This window comes from Barbus barbus (genome assembly GCF_936440315.1).
Source record: "Barbus barbus genome assembly, chromosome: 5".
NCBI classification, from domain to species: domain Eukaryota; kingdom Metazoa; phylum Chordata; class Actinopteri; order Cypriniformes; family Cyprinidae; genus Barbus; species Barbus barbus.
Window position 1 is genome coordinate 39,879,256 of NC_136733.1, and position 21,960 is coordinate 39,901,215.

General features: G+C 36.7%; 1 protein-coding gene across 1 annotated transcript in view; it reads right to left on the reverse strand.

Annotated features, from left to right (window-relative positions):
• znrf3 (zinc and ring finger 3) overlaps positions 1-21,960 on the reverse strand; it is a 71,853-nt gene that overhangs the window by 40,854 nt on the left and 9,039 nt on the right. The window lies entirely within an intron of this gene.

Consider the following 21,960-nt stretch of genomic DNA (forward strand, 5'->3'; position numbering starts at 1 on the left):
GTAGTTTCTTCAAAGTCCTTTCGGTTCAAACATCAGATAAGAGCTATGTTATAAATGTACAGTGTTAAAAAAAACTATATTAATTTTAAGACTTGCAAAACTCTACATTTAACATGTTAGCAAATTCATATGTATTTTAATTCATAAGAATTAACTCTACATGAGTTTCAAATGATGGCAAAGCAAATCCAGATGCAAAATTAGGGGAAATAAGCATGCATTATTAATATATACAATACCTACAGACGCTGATTAATTCTAACCAGTAACTGATATTGCACAGATATACTGTGCATCTCTATTAGTAACATTCCCAGAAACAACATACGCATTTCTTCGCAAAGGTTTTTAGATACAAACATCTGCTAAGAACATAAATAATAAACCAGAAAAATGTGTCACTATAAAAGCGAGTAATACACCTCCATATTTCCACTGGCACAGGCCAGACTCGAGCGGATCCTTTCCAGAATGAGCAGATTCACTAATCATATTTCCACAGCTCTGAGTTTTACGTGCATTACGAAACAAGTTTCTAGTGTCTTGTTGTCAGTCAAACATTCCAGCAACATGAGTGTTTGTTCCTATCAAGTGGAAAACAAACAACTATGAGCCAGTTTTACTAAACAGGGCAAATTAGCCAAATACCAAAAAAGCACAGATGGGAGGGGAAATTTCTGCGGGTGATTTACTAACACGCAAATTAAAGAACACAGATGCATCTCATTTACATCTCGACCAACGCAATATAACAAGTGCAGCATAAATTAGCATTATCACAAACAAAGAATAAAGAAAAAGAAGCCATAGTGCATTGAAACGAACCGGAGGACAAAAAAATGAAGGTTTGCTAGAAGTTGTGTGTTCTTCTGGCACTCAAAATAATATAATACGTGTGGAAAAATACCCTACCTTCTACCACGCGCTCTCTGTTTTCTGCGGTGCCTCCTAGCAACAATAATTGCAGCCATTTCAAGCGCAAAATAGTTTGACATGCTTTTTTTTGGGCGTTAAATAATGGCGCAAATGGCAGTAATTTGACAAGTGCAAAAGTTAATCAGACGCGTTGCGTGATTCATTTTAATAATCTCCTCCTATAAATTTTGTATCTGAAAGGGAAACACCTACAAATGCATATTCAATAAGGTCAAGCGCAAAAATAACTGTGTCCACGCCTTTTCAGCGCTAATTCTTCATTGCGCGTCTTCAGTAAAACCTGACAGTGCCATTTTAACGCCCAAAAGATGGTTTACGCTGGTGCAAGCTGTTAGTAAAACTGGCCCTATGACTCTAAAAATCAATGGGCACATATAGACTGGACAATTCTATTTATACGCACACCCTCTCTTTCACACACATACTAAACCGACCTTAACGTCTTACCACTTAAACAAGTGTGCAGGCATTGGGTCGGCTCTTGAAAGAGGGAAAGCAATGCTGGAGATGACTGGGCTGATCCAGTAAGCTCTCTCTTTAAAGGTCAACACCATATAGACCATCTCCAACTGTCTCAAACACATCCCATCACATAGAATGACCTTCAGAGATCAACGGCATGGATGGCCCAACATGAGCAGGGAATTCTGGTGCATTGCCAAGATCTAAAAGGGCTTGATCTGTTTTCAGGGGGATAGTTCAAGTGAAAATGTAAATTCTGTCATTTACTCGCCCTAGTATTGTTTTTCCTGCAGGATGCAAAAGATGATATTTTCAAGAATCAAGTTTCGCTTTCAATGCTAGGCCAAAACATTTTATCATATTTTATTTCGTTCCACACACTCTTAAAAATAAAGGTGCTTCACGATGCCAGAAGAACCTTTGTTGTCTAAATGCTTCCATAAATAACCTTCAACATCTGAAGAACCTTTCAGTTTCACAAAAAGTTATGTGCGTTGAAAGAAGGTAAAAAGGTAAGAAAGAGATTTGACTGAATGGTTCTTTGTGGAACCAAAAATGGTTCTTCTATGGCATTGCTGTGAAGAACCTTTTAAGCACCTTTATTTTTAAGAGTGTACAGGTTTGGAACGACATGAGGGTGAGTAAATGATAACCAGGTTTTCATTTTCACGTGAACTACCTCTTTAAAAGAAACTTGCAATAAGGTGGCAGTGCATTACGTTCCCATCACAATTATGACAGAACCAATGGGAATCCATTGGAAAACATGAGCGCTTGCTCATGCGTGACCTGTTTTCAAAGAAAGCAAAAACAGGGTTCCCAAGAGACAAACCAGTCAAAATATCCACCCATTCCCTGACAACCTCACACACACAAAACTCAACCACAGGCATCATCCTCCACCCCTCTACACACAACATTTGGCTCCACTGCAATGGTAATTCAGCCCACCGTCAACCAGAGGATCACAACAAGCAGCCCTTGTACCAACGCCACTTGTCAATCAAAAGAACGACCCAGACATGGGGCAGTCCTGGAAAAGGGGGTGGAGAATCACTCAACCAATCTCTGGTAGATCCTTCAAAAGCTTACTCTAGCCTCTGGACTCGCTCGTTCTCAAGTTACAGAGATAAATGCCGTCGAATGATAAGACTCAAGAATGTGCGGCCATGGAAATTGGAAAGAGTGTGTTTTCTGCACCTCCACGGCCTCTAGTTCTCGCTAACCAGCCCCCCGCCCTTCGCTATGCCACTAGGTTAGATTGAGTTTCTGTTGCCTTAGATTTGTTTTCTTAACAAGGTTGCCCTACAGAAGAAAACGCTTCATTTCCAGGTCAGAACCTTTGGTTTGATTATACACGTGGGACTGGACTGAAGAGATGGCTGGATGGATGGAGGGTTTTCTGGACACATGTGGATTGAATTGAAGGTCATGCCCAATTTCATTACACTTGCATTCAAAGTATGTGAGGACATAAGGCAATAATCAGTTAATGAGGCATGACATGCAGACTTCAATCTGCTCTACAGTTTCCATAAGCCTCCAGAGCACTGACTACTGGTACCAGCGGCTTCTCAGAAGGGATGCACAGTGTACACTAACGTTCAAAACGTTTGGGGACGGCAAGACTTTTAAATGATTTTAAGAAGTTTCTGCATTTATATGAGAACAAAATACAGTAAAGACAGAAATATTGTGAGAATTTAAAACAACTGGTTTTAAAATGGCATTTATTCCTGTGACACCAAAGCTATTACTCCAGTCTTCAGTGTCTCAAGATCCTTTAGAAGTGCCTAGAAACCTTGTTGTGAACAAAGTTTGTAAAACAGCATTTATTTGAAAACGAAATGTTTTGTAAGATTACACATGCATTTAATGTCATTTTTGATCAATTGAATGTCTTTTTGCCAAACAAAACTAAATCAATTAAAAAAAAAGGTCCCTGTTGGATATTGCATCATACATGCTCATTTCCCCTTCTGTTACATTTAGATTACCCTCACATAAAGTAATCTTTAGAAACATTAACAATTTGATAGCGCACATTATCAACATTATCTCCAAATTATTTTTTTATAATGTTCACCATAATATTGCAATGCTTATATTTAATTTGTATCATTTAAAAAATGACTGACTTCACAAGAAAGATCAATTTGTTAACACTAGTGCATGCATTGGGTGATATGAACTAAATATGAATAACCATTTAAGGCATTTATTGATCTATTTATTGACCTAAAGTCAATAAACACTATTTTTCCATTGCCATTTCATGTTCAGCATACATTAGAGAAGTTTGTGCACCCCTGGCACCCCCATTCATCCATTTTAAAGCCTGAAACTTGACATTTTAAAAGTGTATTAGAATATCTATAAATCACTAACCCAATTTAACAAATGCTTAAATTGCTTCATTGTTATTCCATGTAAGCTGCCGCATTAATAATGTTAGAGAACTGTACCTTACTGTAAAGAATCAATTTTAATTACATATTAGCATTTTTTCAAAAGGATGGAATTTAAATATTGGCCATACATGAAAACAACTGGCTTTTCAGTATCCTCTAGAGTTTTAATATTGGTGCATCCCTACTTTACAGCTTCAGCTGTCTTTAATTGAAAACCCCTTTTAGCTCTACTGAATTTCCTCCTTTCCCTGCACGTAGCTCCTTTCCAGAGAACTTGAAGGAAGCTTGGGTTGATGATATTCCAGAGGAAACAAGTGTATGTAAAAAAGAAGGGGAAAAAGCCATTTCCTGGCGTTATGAGAGCACTACAAGGAAAGACAGGTAGAGTTTAGGAACAGCCAGAGCCTCTGGTATATTCCTTAAGGGAGAATCTTGGACGCCATACACTGAAACACCGGAAGCTATTTGGAAGCACATCAAAACAAGAATTGTTGTATCAATGCCATGGGTGGAAAGCAACAAAGCGGTGCTAAGAAAGAGATACGCTCTCATTCTACAGCAGGAAAAAGGCCAGTTTTAGCAGTCAGTGCACCATTTGATCACCAATAAAGTCATGTTAAGGTTAAAGACGACTAAATCATGTTCAAGAGAGCTTTCCAGCCGGGAGGAAGTCAAAAATGCCCTCAATATGTTCAATTACTCATATAAGGGTGTATATAGAGATCAGGTTGGACAAGTCTCTCTATGCAGGCCAATACAGTTACACCAATATTTCTCCATGAGAAGAGAGATTTGCAGAGAAAAAAACTTCTAAGAGATTAACTCGGACTCAATGGGGCTGAACTCAACAGTCTTCTCACACCCATCCTGCCCATAAGTCTCTTGTACGGAGGCAGTGCGTGTCTTTGATGCTTGACTATAAAGAATCTGGAGGCGTTGCATTGAGTACAAAAGAAACCTGCAACGCTGGGAGAACCTAAAAGGAGCGAGAGCCATGTGCGAGTGCCAAGGCTGGGATTTCTCTCCCCACGTCCTTTTCACTCGTCTTCCCTCCCCTACACCAAACAGCACCAAACCACTCAATCAGAAACTTCACTCCCCCAAAGTTTCCACTTCAGCAGCCATCTCTCAGGGTGGCATTAGCATCTGATCTGAGACGGCAAAGGAGAAGAAACTCCAATGAAATATTCAACATATCCAGTTGGAGAGGTGCTGGGGGTGGCGAGGAGGTCTGACTCCCCTTAAACCCATTACATCAGCTTTTTTTCTGCTTCACAGATTCAGAGGCCTGTGCTTTTGCAAAACCAGAAAATGACCTAAATTGACATTCATTTGGTTGCTGGTGGTTTTAACATTTTGCAAAAAAAAGAAAAATAAATAAAAATCTCCTCTTTGTCAATGCAATCTTACCAACTTGAGATCAAGTTTGTGGAGTCACAAGCATATCAAACGACAAAATAAGAGGACAATTCCTTTTTGTTCATTCGCAAAAGACTGCTGTCAAAACAAACAAGAATGTAGCAAAAGAATGCATTTACAAATAAAATATAAAAAAAAAAAACTGAAATTGATTGTTTCCAAATGTTCAAGTGAATTTAGGCATCACAACATTTTAACGTTATGCATGAATAATGGATATTAATTTTGAGATTTGACTACATTTAACTAGAGACTAATTTATTAAAAATACAAAAATATTATTTTACAGATTAGCAAGAGAATGTTACTATCAGATGATGCCAAAGGTCTAATCTAAATAGTGCTGTCAAATGATTAATCGCATCGTCACAGCCATATCACCCTGCAGCCCAAGACTGGTTGCCCACTGAAGCTAAGCAGGGTTGAGCCTGGTCAGTACCTGGATGGGAGACCTCCGGTGAAAACTAGGTTGCTGTTGGAAGAGGTGTTAGTGAGGCCAGCAGGGGGTGCTCACCCTGTGGTCTGTGTGGGTCCTAACACCCCGGTATAGTGACGGGGACACTATACTGTCAAAAAGCACCGTCTTTCGGATGAGACGTTAAACCGAGGTCCTGACTCTGTGGTCATTAAAAATCCTATGGCACTTCTCGTAAAGAGTAGGGGTGTAACCCCGGTGTCCTGGCCAAATTCCCTCTACTGGCCTTTGTATATCATGGCCTCCTAATAATCCCCATCCACTTGATTGGCTCATTGATTCTCTCTCCTCTCCACCTGTAGCTGGTGTGTGATGAGCGTACTGGCGCCGTTGTGCTGTGGCTGCCGTCGCATCATCCAAGTGGATGCTGCACACTGGTGGTGGTTGAGGAGAGACCCCCCCACATGATTGTAAAGCGCTTCGGGTGTACAGCAATACACAATAAAACGCTATATAAATGCATCATTCATTCATTCATTCAAAATATGTTTATTTACATAATATGTGTGTACTGTGTATATATATATATATATATATATATATACACACATACATACATACACACACATATACACGCACACACATGCATGTATATATTTAAGAAAAATTTAAAATTATATATATTTAATAATTATATATTATATATATATATAAATTATACAAATATAAATATACACATGTAAATGAATGTAATTATTTTCAAAATATATATTGTATGTGTGTGTATTTATATATACATAATAAATATACACAGTACAAACACACACACACACACACACACACACATATTACATAAACTTATTTTGGATGTGATTAATCATGATTAATCGTAATCTGCATTTATTCGATCAAAAATACTGTTAAAACAGTAATAATATGAAATATCATTACACTTTAAAATAACCATTTTGTATCGCAATATATTCTACAATGTAATTTATTCCTGTGAAGGCAAAGCTGTCTTCAGTGTCATCATTCAAACATACTGATTCTGTTACTTTTTTCATGATTTATTTTAATGAATAGAAACAGAAAGAAGAGAAATCTTTAGTAACATTATAACTTCCACTTTTGATCAATCTGAAAATAGACTCAGCTCGGTTTAACACATTTGACTTGTTTAAATCGATTCCATACACTTTCCCAGAAAAGCTCAGCAGAAAATGTGGAAAAAAGTCTGCAGAGAAGGCCTGCTCATGACGTGACCCTTTAAAGCAAATAAAACCCATATCAAACCCCGGGAAAATGAGACATGAATCAAAACCGTTCAAACTAACAAACAAACATCTAAACCACTTTTCCACCATGTGCCAGCGAATCCCGACATTATGTGCTCCAGCTGCCCAGGCAGCATTATGGAAACATTGTTGAGGAATGGGATGAATGGTATGGCTTTGATCTCTGGCCGTTGACCTGGCAGGCCCTGGTCCCTCCTCCATGCATGCGGCGGCCAACATCAAAACCCTTCACTCGGGGAGATCAGTCCTAATCCCTGCACCAATTTAATCAGCCATCTCAACGACTCACATTACGCTTTTTAATTAGGAGCGAGTCATTGCTTCGGCATCACCCCCAGCCGGAGTGCTCGCACTGCGTGGACCTCTAAGTCCTGTGAGCTTATGTCAAATATAAGATTTCACCTTAGGGCGAATAGAGAGATTGTTTCTTTGACTCACTTTTTAATAGACTGCAACTCCCTTCCGCCACAGAAGAGGATAGGCAAGATCCCAGTGGCCCTTCCAGTCTACACTCTCACCAAGTCTTGGTTAAGAAGCAACTAGAGGACTTATCAGGACTGATAGGGCTGCACAATTAACTCTAATAAAACTGAATATCACAATAAGGCATTTAGGGGGTTAAATATACGTGCCGTGTATTCCAGAGTGAAGCGCAGCTCTTCTTCGTTTTTTAGTGTCATTTCGGTTCACATTAAATGTGGCGGTGTCCCACATGACTACCATACATTTTAGTATTGTAATTTTATAGCTGTACTATAAATGATAATAATTTTCTTAAGTGAAATATTACAATACAACAGCATCTCTTATTTTGTTTAATATTTTATTTAGTAATAATGAGTGAAATATAATTTTTTTATTTTTATAATAATATTCTTACATACTCTATTATACAGTGAAATATTACAATATTAAAATTTCTGTTTAATATTTAATTCGGTAATTTTTAAATACTTTATTTTGCAGTGAAATATTTCAGTAGTAATGTATTATTTTGATTGTTTTTATTATGTAATATCAATAATACTGTATTATTATTATAATTATTATATAGTAACATTGATACATAGTCTTTTGGTCAAACTGTACAGCCCCACAAACAAGCACGGGGGGGGGGGGGGGGGGTATATTTATTATTATTATTATTAGTTGTTGTATAGCCATTGATATATAATTAATTTTTGATTGTTTAGGCCAACAAAAAAGTAAATAAATACATACATGCATGAACTGATTAATTGATTAATCAGAGAGAGAACTACAATTGAATTTTTTCCCCCCTAAGGACCAAACTGCAAGGGGGTTCTCAAACTTTTGTTCCGCTCAGAGTTTTCGGTTGCTTCTTGAACTAATACAGAACTTTTGTATCTCTTTTAGACTCGCCTTCCACCCTTTGATCAAAACTGCAGCGGCAGCTATTTGAGCAACAAGCAAAATCTGTTCCAACACAAGCCTCTATTCACAGGGCCAGCATCCATCAAAGGACTGGGGGGGGCAACAGAGGATCCCATCCTTTCCAACCAGTCCAGAAGCACTGCAAAAAAACTAAAATAATAAAAAACTAAATCAAAGGCCTCTACAACACTCAAAGGCCAGTGATTTCAGTGGACGCCGGATGGAGTGGCCAGTGCCAAAGTGACCATATCAAAAGCCCTGAGCCACCCCCTACAGTGATCAAACAGGGACCATCCCCATAGAGAACGGAGGGGGTGTGGGACCAATGACGAGTCAAAGAAAGACACAGACTGATAGAAAGACCAGCAGAGATAGAGAGAGAGCGAAAACAAATGAGGCCCAGGGACAAGAAAGCGACCCAAGGCAAACAGCGAGGGGTAGAGCACAAAGACAGCGGTTGCCTGGGAGAGAGGAGCTCGCAGCAGAAACTATGTCCAGATCAAGCCACTCGCCGCTGGGCCGGCCCGAGTGAGGTGAGCCCTTACTGAGCCCCCGGAGGTCACGGAGAACAAAGGAGCAGAGCACTGGAAAAACAGCTGGCCAGAGCAGATCACAAATGAATAAGGAGGAAGGCATGAAAGAAAGATCAAACAGGGGGAGGGACAGAGCGAGCGAGAGCGAGAGGAAAGCACAGACATAAAAGGAGGAAATGTTAAAAAAAAAAAAAAAAAAAAGTATGAAGCTTTCCTTAAATGAAAAACAGATTTTGCTTTAGTTAAAAAAATAATAATAATAATTATAATAAACACAAAAAACTAATTTCAACAGATGACCTTCAACTTATAACATTAGCTGCTTTCTAATATTTTTGATGAATTTTGAGATGGCAGCACTGTGCAGAGAAGAACGTGAAGCCGTGTAGAAGCGCTTCGACACATGTGCATCCACTCATATGGGTGAGGTGAGTAAACAAAGCTTACGGGAAGCACACACCACAATAACACATGCACTCACTCACACACACACACACCACAGCGTAGATACACACACACACACACACAATAACACACAGATATAACACCGATTTCTGCTGCTTAGGAGAAATGATAGACCAAAAGCCATTCAGTTTAACTATCTGGCTGGAAAAAAAATATCCAAAACACCTGCTAGTGTACAAGGTGTTCCCTCAAAAAAGTATTCTATATTTTTATCAATTCTGAATTAAATAGAAGTGCTTTACGTTGGTCTGACTTTGCAAAAAACACACTAGCATGGTTTCAATCAGACTAAAGCATTTAAATGGCATTTTCAAGCACAAGTTATTGCTATAGTCTGATTGAAACTGAACTTTTAAAGGGGATATTCCTGCTTCAAAAGGAAACGGTGGTTCAAATCCCAGACTTCGTGGAGATCGATGGAAAGAAACCAAGCGGTCTAGAAGAAAAGTCAACATGAACCAGAGCAGATACAATTCACAATCCTCGACCAACACGGTTCCTTCGAGAAACAGGCTTATTATTCTTAAGGACTGTGGAAGGTCTTCTGGGGTTAGCGGTGGGCTGGACACGGTCGGTCGACTGAATTCCACCAAACATTTGTACAGAGAGCAGGCTACACAAACAGTGCTTTGTTCGGATCCAGAATGCTACAGAACCCTCTGCCAAAGGTAAGCCAAGTATGTCTGCTTGGCAAACACAGAGAGCACCGAGAGGTCTGGGGAAGAGAAGCGCCTCCAATGCTCAAGAGTTAAACATCAATCTTCTCAACAATGTTCACATACATGCACACACGGAGGATCAGAGGAGGCTGTTTTCTAAAGGTAGGCTAATGGTCAACTACCTCTGAAGGTGATATGGACAGAAAATGACTTTCAACTCTAAAGCTAATTTACTCATTGTAATGAGCAACTCGTTCTCTGGACTTCAAGTCTGTGTCAGGGAGGTTGAAAGCAATTATGGCCCATTTGTGGACAAATCTATCTTTTGAACTGGTTCTTGATAATGATTCACTTGAATCGATTTGCACAGCATTTGCGAGTCTTGACTGTATGGGAGAACTTGACGAGAAATAGAGTTGATTGTAGTTCCAACATGTCACCACTTTACGGTTTTACTCTCAAACAGCATTCCCTCACGAATGATTCAGCATTACAAACAGACCTCATTTGAACAATGACAAATCATATTAACCTAAGGAGTCCCTAAGGAGACATGATGGTAGAAAATAGGAGATGGAAGCAAAAATCATATTTCAAAAGCAGTGCATTCACCTGAGAAAGTTTGTGTTCCCTCACAAAAGCACTGAAAGATATTTTTCCTCAGACCTTATCATATGAACTTCAGAACATCACTATGTTGAACAACAACCAATATATCTTTAATTACAAGTAAATGTGCCTTTTTCCAAACAGACAGAACCAAAATAAATAAGGGATTCTGTACAATTCCCAGAGGGAGTCAAAAAGATCAGTGTGAACTACAGTATATGTCAATTTCAGGCATCTTTGACTCATTGAAAAGAATCAGTTCATAAGAGTCATTTGTTCATGAATCGGCTCGCACTGTTCATGGATGCTTGCAAGAAAAATTGGCGAACACTCTCAAAATAATTAACCTCTCACAAAATGAAACAGCATAGAAACACCATTTTGAAAATTGTTGCATTTGTGTTCAATTTAGTTGCAACTATTAAAGCCTTGATTCTATGTAACAGTTAACAAAGCTTATGATCTTACAAACCATGGAGCCACTACTGTGTCTAGAGATGACTATTGATCTATAGCTTTACACCACATCTTACCAAGTCATCCAGAAGAAAGCACAAGCCACTAAATGCCATCGTCACATGAGCACACCTCCTGTTCCATCATAACAAATGTTTCATCCATATTTTATTCATATGTGAAGCCATTAATAAACCCTGAGGGGCAACTCAACACTGAAATCAACCATCTGTCTGTCACTTTCACACGTACCTCCTGACATCTCACCATCACCCCAGCTTTGATGAAGATCATATCTGACAGATGTTTGTATTTAGCCCCCAGGCAGCAGCACTGGACAGCAACGCCGCATGAAGCTCAACAGAGGATACACAAACACAAACACAGCCATGTTCTACCAACATACTGTACCTCAGAATTTAACAAAATGCAGTAGCGGTTTCACTGACTGTTTTTACAGCATTGTCAAATCATATCATTTTACAATGAAACTCCAAGCTGGCTAATTTTTGCACAAGTAAAAATAATGCTGCTCAATAGCAAAACTAACTAACCACCTGATGAAGCCGACTGGCAAGGTAGTCTGTCTGGATAAGCTAGATAACCAGTACACCAAATGCATTATACTAGCGTATCAAACTGGGGATCTGATATATAAAAGTGACAAGTTCTGATAGCCTCTCTCAACAATAACTTCCATCCAAACTGTCAATTTATGCAAAAAATATAATTGATTTGCATATAAAACAATGCGTCCATCCAAAGGAAAACCTAAGGGGACATGGTGAAATCCAGGAGGCGAAAATATATATTTTTTTAAATCTGAGAAAATTTGTGCAAAATGCAAACAGAATTGGAATTTGCAGATCATTTATTAAAATGTAAAAATTACTTGCAGTTTACATTGTGCTGACATACAAAGAAATCAAGAGAAACGCATGGTCAGACAGTTCAGGGAGGTAATTTTATGAGAGATTTATTTGGTCACATGACTTGAGGTCACGTTTGTTTGTGTGCATCTAGGAATTTGTTTGGTAATAAACAAAAAACTAAATTTGTATGGTATAACTATCGCAATATATGCACATCCTCTAATTATTTTTTTAATGCAATACCCATAAAAACATGGATGGAAACCAGCCTTACAATACCTAACAATAATCTAAAACCTTCAACCTTTTGAAGAGACCTATAAAAATACTAAGACACTGTAAATCACATGACCTACTGCAGTTTACCTGATGCTCCACAGCCATGCAAGAAGTGTGAAAATAAAAACACAGACGGCTATACACAGAACAGACTGCCTATTGTAGTCTCCACCATCATCCTGGATCCCTTACTTACATTTTCCTCCCTGGCCTCACGTCTCTATCAGCGTCTGTACAGAAGATTCTGTTCATGCTCAAACAAAGAAAGTGAGAAGCAACCATCCTCGGCATCTCAGGCATCCTGATATTCTCTGCCGATATCGGCTGAGTGGCCTGTGCACCTTCATCTTCTCTCTTTTCTCCTGGGATAGGTGGTACATTCAGCCTGGTCCGGGGTTTTTACAGTTAACTAAAACTAGCTAAAACTAAAACCCCATTTGTGTTACTTGAAAAAAAAAAAAAAAAAAAGAAAAAAAAGGAACAGTTCACCCCCCAAAAATTATAATTTACTCATCTGTGTAATCTAAAAAAAAAAAAAAAAAAAAAAAAAAGCATTATTTGTCAGATAATTTACCGCTCTTTCCTTTCTCCGATGAACGCTCTGATGATTTCCTGCTTTTATGAAGCCCCTCCCTCGATGGGCTCAGATTGGTCAGCTGGCCCAGTGTGTTGTGATTGGCTAAACCGCCTCTAGTGCAGTCCAGAAATGTCACGCCCCTCACCTCAGAACAATTAATGATGTTGTCTATATTGCTTATCAATTTGAGCCCGACGGAGACCCAGAGAATATTAGTGAAGAGGATCGCGCAGAACCTGTGCAAGCACGGCTCATAATGGGGTGTTTTATTGTCTAATACTTTTAGATACGCTGTTATTTGTAAATGCTACTGCTTATGTTAGCTTTTAATATAATTTAAGGTTTTAAAACTTGTGATTCCATTAGAATTGTTAGAAGACAGAATCGCGATTCATATATAAACAGATTTGTTTGTGCATTCCTACTTTTGACAGCATGGCAACAACTCTTCCTCTTCTCTAAAGCAGCACAGCATGGCCCTGCCCCCTTTGTTGCATGTTCCCGGGGGCGGGGTTTATGCACATTTCTGTGTTTGTGACATCACAATCCCAGGAAGTAACTCGTTGTAGTCCCTACGAGCCGTTTTTGTAGGCATTAAACTGCCATAATTTTAAAAGAGTTTCAGCGTCTTAACTTTGCAGATGTTGTTTATGCTCAAACAGCAACATTACACACTAACGTTAAAAAAGTGAAAAATCGCAATCAACCACCCCTTTGCAAAAGCAAAAGTCTAAACCGCACAAATCCAAGCTCTTCCTCCTCTCTCTGGCCATTCAGCTTATCAGAAGTTCATCTCCGGCATGCCGAGAGGGGCACATACCACTCGCTCGGGCCCATCCTGTGAGCTCTCTGGTTGGCAAGAGAGGCCCTCTCAGCCGCTTTGATGTGCTGATGGTTCGGCGGCTCGCTCTGCAGCTGATGATAGCATCAGAGCAGGCCTCTCTTGGGCCTGTGTGCCACGCTATGATAACAGGAGGGTTGATAAGAGGAAATACAAGCTGTCATGAGCAACACATTGAGTTGGGTGCCAAGCTGCCAAATCAGAGGGACAGCAAAAGATGCAGAGAATACACAGAGATAGAAAGACAATGCAGGGGTGACGAGGCAATGCAAATGAAGAATAAAGACCCATGAAAGTGCTCACCTGACTTGTGTCAACCCGTGTTGCTTCTGCAGTGGAAAACCGCTTTCAGGTTATCTATCATTTTTTTCGCATTTTTTATAGATCTTATTTGTTTGTGCATATTTTTCCTTTTTTTGCCTTGTAATATAAAAACAAAATACCATAACTGGACCTTACAGTGAAAATATATCTGGGGACATACTGTATACACTGTGCCACTGATGTACATCACAATAAGTGTTATTTCAGTATAATAGTTTTCACTAACATTTTGAATTAGGTTTTATTTATTATCATAATAATACTAATTATTATTTATTTATATTTTCAGTTTTCGCTTTATTTCAGTATTATTTGTATACTCAGTTTTCACTACATTGAATTAGGTTTTATTTATTATTTGTAGTTATAATTATTATTAATTTATTTATATTTTCAATTTTTAGTGTTAACTTAGTTTCATTTTATTTTTTCCACATTGCAATTTAGGTATCTTTTTTATTCAGGGCTCGCAAAATCGCTAGCGCGTCGTCCCGGGGCTATTGTGTTTTCCAGTCGGGCTACCAAAATGTATCACTGCCCTGCCCGATGGGCCTTAAATACAGGGCTCCCACGCAGTGTGCGACTGCGCAGAAGAAATAATGTCAAAAATGAGTTGGGAAGCCGTTTGACTGAATGCCGCCAGTAAAAGGAAAAGAATAGCAATGCTCGGGCAAACCGCTCTAGAGCTGATGTCACGACAGAGTTAGAGCCGGTGAATGCGGTTTACAGGTTTTATAGAAAGAGAACGATGCACCAAATGAGTTGCTGTAGAAACTGAATACTTCAATGGTTGCGGTGCGCTCAACACGAGAGACAACGCAAACGCAATGACGTGAAATAAAACGTCCTCATGTATTAAAGAAGAGGGCCTTGATTAAGTGCTGGAAATAGTGGAGGATGGGTAACAAAACTCTGAGACATGTACAGTCACACACAAGAGTATTACTGTACTTCATAATTATCTTTAGACAACTATAGAAGAATTCATATGTTCACGGTTTTTATATATAACTTACAGATCTCAGCTTAAGTTTTTATTCTATTCTATTCTATTCTATTCTATTCTATTCTATCAGTTTAAATAGTTTGTTTTGATGATATATTATGTTAGGGCTATATTATAAACCTGATAAATAATTGACCTTGTTTTTGAGTCTTTGACTGAGTCTCCTGCTCATCAAAACAGTGATATAGTGAAATATTATTGCAATTTCTAATACTGGTTTCCTATTTTAATACCTATCCTTTAAAATAGCATTTATTCCTGTGAGCAGCGCTGTATTTTCAGCATCATTACTCCAGTCTTCAGTGTCCCATGATCCTTCAGAAATCATTCTAATATTCTGATTTATTATCAGTGTTGAAACTGTTCTGCTGCTTCATATTTATTTGGAACCTGTTACTTTTTTCTTTGATTCTTTGATTAATAAAAAGTTTAAAAGAACAGCATTTATTCAAAATAGAAATATTGTCTAACAATAGAAGTCTTTATTAAGTAAATTTTATCCATTTAACACATCCTAGCTGAATAAAGTTTAACTTTCTTTAAACTTTTTTAAAGTATCTTTAAAAAAAGAAAGAAAAAAATATCTGACCCCAAACTTTTGAATAGTTTATATTGTAACACAAAATCTCCATTTTGACTAAACGCTGTTCTTTTTAACTTTTTTTTTTTTTTTTTTTTTTAAATATCACAGGTCCCAAAAAATACAGTATAAAAAATAAACAAAATAAAAAAGCAGTACAACTGTTTCCAACATTGATTAAAAATCAGCGTATTAAAATGATTTCTAAAGGATCATGTGACTCTGAAAATACTGCTTTGCTTCACAAGAATTAATTATATTTGAAAGTATATTAAAATACAAAACATTTATTTTAAATTGCAATAATATTTCACAATATTATGTTGTGAAGTAATATTCAGTATTTGTTATCAAATAGCCTTGATGAGCAAAAGAAACCTCTTTAAAAACCGTATTGATCCAAACTGTTGAACTGCAGTGTATTGTTCAGTAAAAATGATTTCTCAGGAAACCTAAAATATACATCATTTAGTTACATCAAGGGTCAAATCAAATATAAATAGCACATTAAAGTTAAAAGTTACACACTTATTTGTGTGTGCTGTACAGGTCTGGTGTAAAGAATGCTTTTGCTGGTGACAGAAATGTCTGACCGATAGAGAGAAGTTTTGCTCAACAAGAAACAAATTAAGAGGAAACATTTCTCCCACGGGTCCTTAAATTTGATACAACTAAACTGAAGAGTTATTAAGGCCTTCGACAGCTTTAAATACGTTAAATGGTATAAGAAATTATTTCAAATTGCCTTAAATAGATTTTTAAGAATTCTGCAGATATCTTGTAAATAGTCAAATAAAACTTTCCTTGATATTCGTTGATATTTGTGTATTGAACATGTTTTTGATTGACATCTTTATTTTATTTGGGCTAGTTAAATTGATTTTCGGGCTACCAAAGTCTGAAGAGTACCTGCCTGAAGGGATACCAGGGATTTAGACATTTTGCAAGCCCTGTTATTTATTTATTTGTCCTGAAATACATTTTAATGTTTTAATTTATTTCAGTCAGCTGACAAGCAACATTTCTAATTTCCATTACGTTAAGTTTTTCATCTAATATTTTATTTCATCTTTATTTCCATGAACAAAAAAGATAGAATTTTAGTTGCAAACATGAGCTTTAACGTCCCTCCAGAGACTTTCTACCTAACATCCACATCAGTTCAGCTTCTCAAGCCAAATCTAAAAGGATGCAGAGATAACCTGATTCTGTAATAAAGTCACGAATTAAGCAGGAAAATTCACTTTGGTGGTGTAACTGGGCCAGTACAACCTTCTACCCTCTAAAAGTCTAAAACATGGATTCAAGTAAAGAGGTCACACTCTACCATGAGACCATATCGCTAGTGTTAAATATCCTAAAACAACCTTACAAATAATACAAACATGCTAAAATGATGCTTATGTGTTCATTCTGAACGAGTTAGGCCTTTACAGAATAATATTAGGTGAAAACAGCTGGCAGGAGAAACAGCACAGATACATAAAGCACCAAGTAAAATAATGTACAAGAATAGTGGAGACAGATGGATAGACAAATAAATGGGTGATGATATAACAGAATAACTATGACACAAACACACAAAAACACTGAGTAATATTTCCAAACATATAAAGTGAACATCTGAAGAAACAAGAGGCAAGTCACTAATGCTCAAAGTAGATATGAAGCAAAAATCATGTTGCTTTTTCTTCTCATGACTTGATAATATGAGTGAAACGGCTTCTTAAATGAGGGGGGGGGGGGGGGGGGGGGGGCATGATTTTGTCCATCGGGAATTGATTGGATCGTTGTTGTTTGCTAATTGCATGCGAGGGGAAGTTAATGTTTTTGATTAAAGCTTATTATAATAAACACTGCAATATTCCATACAAGTTTCATGCTGACTTTGAACAACGTCTGAAAATAAATATAGGCAACAAATCTCAGACACATTAGCACAAGCAAGCACATTCAAAAGACAAAGCTGTGTTGAAATTACACCGCCAAGGCACAGCACACAAATCACACAGAATCACCATCTCATATTATTCCACCGAATACTGACGCCTCATGTGTGGAAACGTGTTCAATAAATACACTCAGTCAAAGGCAGCAAAGGAAGGATTTTTACAACCTTTAGAAACGGTTGTATCAACAAACAGCAGATCTCTAAAGCATTCAGAGTCCTGAAACGCTGGCTCCATTCACAGCAGCTCCACACTGAACGACTGTGTTTGAAGCTTTCTGAATAAACCCTGCTGGAGGTTTGACCCACGCACATGTAGCCATCTTATTTCCACCGTGATCCATGTTCACCAAATCACCCTCAAACCACTATTAAAAAGAGATGCGGTCATCAAGTGACTCGGTCATTTCAACCATTGCTGGCACTTTCCAGACCACGGAAATCAAACATTTAATCAAAAATCACAGTCCAGGAATCAGAACACAAAAGTGTACATTAGTGCGTTCACAAAAACTATAGCTCCAACCTACAGGTAAAAACATTACATGAACACATAAATAAATAAACAAACAAAAAGGTATTCCAATTTTCACAGCCAGCATCTGATTCCAAACATATTTTCATTTCTGTGAGCAATATCAAATATGAAGTTTGCAACAATGCACCGATACTGAAATTCTGAAAATCTGATATCATTCATTTTCATAATATGATCAATAACCAATACATTTATAGCTATAATTCAAGATTATAGATCTAAATACAATAAATATAAAAAAAGACATATAGAGATTAAATTAGAAAAATAAGAGGGACTACTGAGACACTAATTAGTACCTGAAAATATAAATGCTTTTGTAAGATTTTATTCATTTTTTTTAAGAAAAAGAGTACTTTAAATATGATCAAAAGTGACAGTAAGACATTTGAGTGACAGGTATTTAATATTTTACTATATGTTACTATTGCTATATTATCATTCAAAATATCATAATATTTAACTGAAATATCAAAATTTAATTTTTAATAATTTTAATAGAAACACAAATATTTTCATTTCAAACATTATACATATTTTAAACATTTAGAATATTATACTATATATTCACTAATAAAAATTACATATTTTTGTTAAATATTATATTAATATGATTTTGATAGTTTACATTAAATCATTTAAATAAGAGAAACATCTATACATTTTATTTGAAACATTGTAATATTATAATAAACATTTAGATTCTTATTTATTATTAAGAAGAAAGTACATTAAATTGATCAAAGGTGGCAGTAAGATATATGATATAATACAATCTCTGCTGTTCTTTTAAACTTTATTTACAGAACCCTGAAAAAGATCAAATAAGATTTGTTAATTTTAAATTCACAGTGATTTTAAAGGGAAAAAAGAACTAAAAAGTAACATTTCCACAATAATATTAAGCAGCACAGCTCTTTTCAACACTGATAATAAGCAGCAACATATCTTGAGCACCAAATGCGTGTATTAGAGTGATTTCTGAAGGAGCATGTGACACTGAAGACTGGAGAAATGGCTTTTACTGTGTTTTTGATCAAATAAATGCAGCCTTATTTATTTAAATAGGAGACCCAAGTTAGAGTTTACACTGCCTCACTCACTATTACTACACAGAAAGCCGTTCTTGTGTCGCCGTCACAGGAGCTGTCAATATATTATCCTCAAAATGATCTGCTCGTCTGTTGGAGTGCCACCGTTTTCCTTGCACACACTTCAAAGAGCAGCATGCACACACACACAGTGCTGTTCCTGTATAAACGTTACAAGGCACAGTCAACTCTGTTCCACCTGTTGTGTACTTTAGGAACACCGATGGATTAACCCACTCTGATAAAACCCCACACTCAAGTTTCTTCAGTCTGTTTCAAACTTACATCAAATTGAAGTATGTATGAAGTAAGTATATGCGTGTGCAGACAAAATGAGAGAAGCGCAGCACAAGGAGAAAATCAGGACCTAATCATATTTTGGGTTTACATGATAAAATGAAAACCTCAAACGTCCTGATGCCCAAATTTAGACGTTGAGTATTTCTCCTTCACCCGTCTTCGAACACCTCCACCTTTATTTGTGCAGGGGTGGATTTCGCTGCAGGCCTGAGATTACATCACCAGCCGTTTGTGGTGCAGCTTTATCAGTCAGGCATTGCTCAGCCAGCTCTTTGAAGAGCCGCCGGGGGCCTTTGATCTGAGCGTGCTCAGTGGCCGATCCTATCAGCTCCGGCGGCACATTTGTGCTCAACCCAGAACCAGATTCCAGAGCCACCTCTCATTCTCTCTCAGGTCTGACGGGTTATGTGTAATGAGGTAAAAGGAGAGGGAAGGGCCTCCACGCAGCAGTAAATCCAGAGAAAACCTCTGCATGCGTGTGAAAAATACCACATAAATAGACAAGGTGTTGAAAGTCATCTCAACTCAACATGGAACTGCCTGGGGCAGCACAACCAAAAACGCTCTTTTTCTTTCCTGCTGTTAATAACATACAGCATAGAAGTTACAGACTGTCTGTTTTAATATGTAGAGATAGAGAACTAGTATATTAATGACAAGTGACAACTTACAAATAAAATAATTAAATTAAATATAATAAAACTAAATTCTGAAAATGGTACTAAAAGGTATTTAATATCACTATATAACTATAGCTATATTATAATATTCTACATATATTAAATATTCTAAATATAAATATTAACATTTAATTTTTAATAATTTTAATAAATTTTAATTTCAAACATTATATTTTAAATATTACAATACTTAAAATGAAAGTTTATATATTTTAACTAATTAAAAAATAAAATACAATATATTTTAATAATATTACATTAATAATTACATTAAAAATGTGTAATATAGTTTAAACTAAAAATAATATTAATAAAATTTGATTAAATAGTTTAGAAATAAATTAGTAAAAAGTGAATAATTTATATCAAATGGAAAAAAAATTAAACATTTTATTTTAAACATTATAATACTATAGTAAATTGAGATTATCTTATTTAAAATTAAATGTTAGTTTTAACTAATTAAAAAAAGGAAAAAAAAAATATAATATTACATTATAAATTATTTTTTATATATATTTAATACTAAAAGTAAAATTATGTATTCACTTAAATAAAACAGGAAATCACAAAGATAACAAGTATAATGTTTATAATATTAAAAATATATAAAACTAAAAAGCTAGTCTACCAATATATGAACCTGAGGAGAGTATATCCAAAGCAAGTAAAGTGGCAAATCTAGGTCTCTCACCTAAAATAAAAAACACATTCCTTAGGGGGAATTCTGGTCAAGTAGAGATAAATCTACCTCCTTTATACCGTACAGAGCAGTTGAGAACATTAAGCAAAGAGACAAGTCTGCCGCTTGGACCAGACAACCTCATCTTTCAAAGCTGGAAGCTGCTATACCGAAGGGACGCTGAATATCTCATTAAAAGGGAGCCAGGAGACGGTTGTCAGGCATTGTAGTCTATTTCAGAAACCACAGAGAATCAACGCCTTGGACGAGACAAAATGTCTATGACAAAATGAACACCTGGTGACCATGGAAAACAACAGGGGAGCAATTATACAGAAGCCATGAGGAGTGAACAAAGGAGAAGACAGAAAGGATGATCCATCACAGAGAGAGGAGGACTTTCTTAATATAACAGAGACACAAATAAGCAGAACTGGGTTACAAGCAGAACTTATCTGTACCTCCACAAATCAGCTGGGTTGTTCTTTAGGTGCATTACAGCCAGTTCACAACATACAAATATGTGACCCTGGACCACAAAACCTTAAGTTTTAAGTGTCAATTTTTGGAAATTGGGACTTATACATCATCTGAAAGTGGAATAAATAAGCTTTCCATTGATGTATGGTTTGTTAGATATTGAGAAAATTACCTTTAAAGTTGTTCAAATTAAGTTCTTAGCAATGCATATTACTAATCAAAAATGAAATTTTAATATATTTACAGTAGGAAATTTACAAAATATCTTCATGGAACATGTTCTTTACTTAATATCCTAATGATTTTTGGCATACAAGAAAAATTTATAATTTTGACCCATACAATGTATTGTTAACAATGGCTACAAATATACCCCAGTGACTTAAGACTGGTTTTGCGCTCCAGGTACACATATGTCTATAATGAATAATACACAAACCCAAGAATTAAGCAAATGCTGATGAATGTTCATTTTAGGAAGTGTACTGTAAGTGGTGAAACCAAATAAGCGTTCGGCGTAATATCCAGTGGAAATCTTTCGTCTTATGTCATTCTCGGCTGGGGTGTATTGTGGTATACTTTGAACCCGGTGTTCTTGAACTCAAGAAGAAGGTGGCCTATATGATAAGCAGAGACGTGGTCTTAAAACTCAAGGATTTCATGACTTGGTAAATATTAGTGAAGCTTGGATTTTGTTACTTGTT